The sequence below is a fragment of the Colobus angolensis genome, unplaced genomic scaffold, assembly GCF_000951035.1.
Source record: "Colobus angolensis palliatus isolate OR3802 unplaced genomic scaffold, Cang.pa_1.0 Scaffold12, whole genome shotgun sequence".
In the NCBI taxonomy this organism is placed as follows: domain Eukaryota; kingdom Metazoa; phylum Chordata; class Mammalia; order Primates; family Cercopithecidae; genus Colobus; species Colobus angolensis.
The window spans coordinates 17,545,074-17,549,780 of NW_012113141.1; the positions used below are offsets into that span (position 1 = coordinate 17,545,074).

Consider the following 4,707-nt stretch of genomic DNA (forward strand, 5'->3'; position numbering starts at 1 on the left):
TCCTGAGTAGCTGGGACTACAGGCGCCCAGCACCATGTCCGGCCAATTTTTTGTATTTTTAGTGGAGACGGGGTTTCACTGTGTTAGCCAGGATGGTCTCGATCTCCTGACGTCGTGATCTGCCCACCTTGGCCCCCCAAAGTGCTGGGATGACAAGCCTGAGCCACCGGGTCCGGCCTTTCCAATTCTTCTTTGAATGTCTGGTAGAATTCTGCTAAATTCTGCCTGGTCCTGGACTTTTTTTGTTGGTAACTTTTAAATTACCTTTTCAATCTCGCTGCTTATTATTGGTCTGATCAGGGTATCTAATTCTTCCTGATTTAAGCTGGTTGGGTTGCATTTTTCCAGAAATTTACCCATTTCTTTTAGGTTTTCTAGTTAGTATAATTAAAGGTGTTCATAGTAGCCTTGAATGATCTTTTGTATTTCCGTGGTGTCAGATGTAATATCTCCTGTTTCCTTTCTTATCGAGGTTATTTGGATTTTCTTTTTTTCTTGGTTAATCTTGCTAATGGTCTGTCAATTGTATTTATCTTTTTAAAGAGCCAGGTTTTTGTTTTGGTTTTTGTCTGTTTATTTCAATTTCATTTCATTCTGCACTGATTTTATTTTTTTTCTTCTTCTGGGTTTGGGTTTGGTTTGTCCTTGTTTCTCTTGGTTTGTCCTTGTTTCTCTTGGTTTGTCCTTGTTTCTCTAGTTCTTTGAAGTGTGAACTTAGAGTGTCAGTTTGTGCTCTTTCAGATGTTTTGATGTAGGTGTTTAGGGCTATGAACTTTCCTCTTAGCATTGCCTTTGCTGTATCCTAGAGGTTTTGATAGGTTGTGTCACTTGGTGTTGTTGACTTTGAAGAATTTTTTAAATTTCCATTTTGATTTCATATTTGACCCCATGATTATTCAGGAGCAGGTTTTTAAATGTACATGTATTTGCGTGGTTTTGAAGGTTCCTTTTGGAGTTGAATTCCACTTTTATTCCACGGTGGTCTGAGAGAGTGCTTGATATAATTTCAATTCTCTTAAATGTCTTGTTCATTTTGGGGCCTATCATATAGTCTATTTGGAGAAAGTTTTGTGTGCTGTTGAATAGAATGTATACTCTGCAGTTGTTGGATGGAATGTTCCGTATATATTTGTTAAGTCCATTTGATCCAAGGTATAGTATAAATCCATTGTTTATTTGTTGACTTTGTCTTGATGGCCAGTCTGGTGATGTTGGTGGAGTATTGAAGTCCTCACTATTATTTTGTTGGTGTCTATCTCATTTATTAGGTCTACTAGTAATTGTTTTATAAATTTAGGAGCTCCAGTGTTAGGTGCATATATGTTTAGGACTGTGACATGTTCCTGTTGGACAAGGCCTTTTACCATTGTATAATGTCCCTCTTTGTCTTTTTTAACTGCAGTTGCTTTGAAGTTTGTTTTGTCTTATATAAGAATAGCCCTTATGAACCTCTTGTTTAGCGTGATATTGTGGGGTTCTCTGGCTTAGGTGAATAGCAAGCCATTTTCATGAATTACCTCACGCCATTAGGGGAAGAGGTATCCTCATTTTTTTTCCATTTTTTATAGCGGTCTGTGTTCCTGTTTCATTCAGTGTTATAATTTATTTGAAAATTTTAAAATTAATTTATTAATCTTCATTGTTTTATGGTTGCTTTCTAAAAATTTTATACTTTTTTTGATTGGGCCATGTTGTCCTAATATTCTATATACATTGTAATCGTTGATTAAAATTTGTACATTAAAAAAGCTACCTGTTGCAATCTTCATAATGTAGCCTTGTCCTGGAGTAGTCTGAAGTCGGTTGTCTTGGCTAGAGATTCTGGGAGTCTGTCAAACATGTTCTTAGAATGCATCTTATCTGAAATTGTGTGAGTGTGTTATTTTTTTGTTTGTTTGTTTTGATAAAAAACGTTATTCATGTATTCATGTTTCTTCTCAGTAGTAAGCACTTGCTACATCTATTTTTTTGTGTGTGGTGCTATATTCTTTGCTGCTATAACATCTAACTTCGGTCTTGGCAGACTCAAGCTATCATTTTAAAGTATGCCACCATTTATTTCAGCACTTTATGTCATGAGACACAAAAACCAGTGTCTAGAAAGGCCGCTAGAAGCCAGAAATAAATATGTATGTGCCACTGTTTTATTTGTCTTTAAAGAGTAAACCAGGAATTGGCAATTTACTTTTTTTTTTTTTTTTTTCTTTTTTTGAGACAGAGTCTCACTCTCACGCAGGCTGGAGTGCACTAGCATAATCTCATCTCACTGTGATCTCTACATCCCAAGTTCAAGTGGTGGCCTCAGCCTCCTGAGTAGTGTGCCACCACAGCTGGCTAATTTTTGAATTTTTAGTAGAGATGAAGTTTTTCCGTTTTGGCCAGGCTGTTCTTGAACTCTTGATCTCAGGTAATCCACTTACCTTGGTCTCCAAAAGTGCTAGAATTACAGGAGTGAGCTGCCATTCCCAGCCATCAATTAACTTCTAAAGTCCCTATGTTATTTTGGGGAGCAGGAAGAGCTGCATTGGGAAACTGTAACAGACTTCTCTTTCCTTCTGTGTGGTTCTTTGCACTGTACTCTATACACTTAACTCATTTATAACTTTTCCACAAATGTATTTTGGTTGGTGTGTTTTTGTATATGTCTATGAATAAATTAGAGCCTGTCTTATTTTGCAGTGCCATCTTGCTTTTGTGGTTTTTATAATTTTATAGGTTAGATTTGTAAAGTATATTTGAGTCTAGCAAGTGGAATAATTTGTTACTTTTATTTCTTCCAGTTATGTGTTCTCATTTTACACAAGACCTTTGGCCAGATCAGAGCATGAAAGATTGTTTCCAAGAAGTAATACTGAGGACATATACAAGATGTGGACTTACGAATTTACAATTGAGAAAATATTGTAAAAGTGCCAATGAGTGTAAGATGCATGAAGAAGGTTTCGATAAACTTAACCATTGTAGGACAACTACCCAGAGAAAAATATTTCAGTGTAACAAATACATGAAAGTCTTTCATAAATATTCAAATTCAAATAGAAATAAGGTTAGATACACTAAAAATAAAACTTTCAAATGTATAAAATGTAGCAAATCATTTCTCATGCTTTCACACTTCATTCAACATAAGAGAATTCGTACTAGAGAGAATATCTACAAATGTGAAGAACGTGGTAAAGCCTTTAAATGGTTCTCAACCCTTATTAAGCATAAGGTAATTCATACTGAAGACAGACCCTACAAATGTAAGAAATGTGGTAAAGCCTTTAACTTCTCTTCAACGTTCACTAAACATAAGATAATTCATACTGGAGAGACATACTTCAGATGTGAAGAATGTGGCAAACCTTTTAACCAGTCCTCAAATCTTACTGACCATAAGAGAATTCATACTGGAGAGAAAATCTACAGATGTGAAGAGTGTAGCAGAGCTTTTAAGGGGTCCTCAAATTTTAATGAACATAAGGTAATTCATACTGCAGAGAAACCCTACAAATGTGAAGATTGTGGCAAAACTTTTAACCATTTCTCAGCCCTTAGAAAACATGAGAAAATTCATACTGGAGAGAAACCCTGCAAATGAGAAAAATGTGGCAAAGCTTTTAGCCAGTCCTCAACGCTTAAAAAACGTAAGATAATTCATACTGGAAAGAAACCCTACAAATGTGAAGAATGTGGCAAAGCTTTTAATAGTTCCTCAACCCTTATGAAGCATAAGATAATTTATACTGGGAAGAAACCATACAAATATGAAGAATGTGGCAAAGCTTTCAGGTAATCCTCACACCTTACTAGACATAAAGCAATTCATACTGGAGAGAAACCCTACAAATTTGAAGAGTGTGGCAAAGCTTTTAACCATTTCTCAGCCCTTAGAAAACGTGGTAATTCATAGTGGAGAGAAACCCTACAAATGTGAAGAATGTGGTAAAGCTTTTAGGTGGTCATCAAAACTTACTTTACATAAGGTAATTCATACTGCAGAGAAACCTGCAAATGTGAAGAATGTGGTAAAGCTTTTAGGTGGTCATCAAAACTTACTTTACATAAGGTAATTCATACTGCAGAGAAACCCTGCAAATGTGAAGAATGTGGCAAAGCTTTTAAGCATTTCTCAGCCCTTAGAAAACATAAGGTAATTGATACTGGAAAGAAACCCTGCAAATGTGAAGAATGTGGCAAAGCTTTTAGCCAGTCCTCAACCCTTAGAAAACATGAGATAATTCATAGTGGAGAGAAACCCTACAAATATGAAGAATGTGGTAAAGCTTTTAAGTGGTTGTCAAAACTTACTGTACATAAGGTAATTCACACTGGAGAGAAACCCTGCAAATGTGAGGAATGTGGCGAAGCTTTTAAGCATTTCTCAGCCCTTAGAAAACATAAGATAATTCATACTGGAAAGAAACCCTACAAATGTAAAGAATGTGGCCAAGCTTTTAACAATTCCTCAACCCTTATGAAACATAAGATAATTCATACTGGGAAGAAACCATATATATGTGAAGAATGTGGCAAAGCTTTTAAGCAATCCTCACACCTTACGAGACATAAAGTAATTCATACTGGGGAGAAACCCTACAAATGTGAAGAATGTGGCAAAGATTTTAACAATCCCTCAACCCTTAAGAAACATAACCTAATTCATACTAGGGAGAAATTGTACAAATGTGAAGAATGTGGCAAAGCTTTTAACAATTTCTCAGC

The 4,707-nt window shown here is 35.8% G+C and overlaps 1 pseudogene; it reads left to right on the forward strand.

Moving 5' to 3' along the window:
• LOC105503104 overlaps positions 1-4,707 on the forward strand; it is a 118,954-nt pseudogene that overhangs the window by 111,036 nt on the left and 3,211 nt on the right.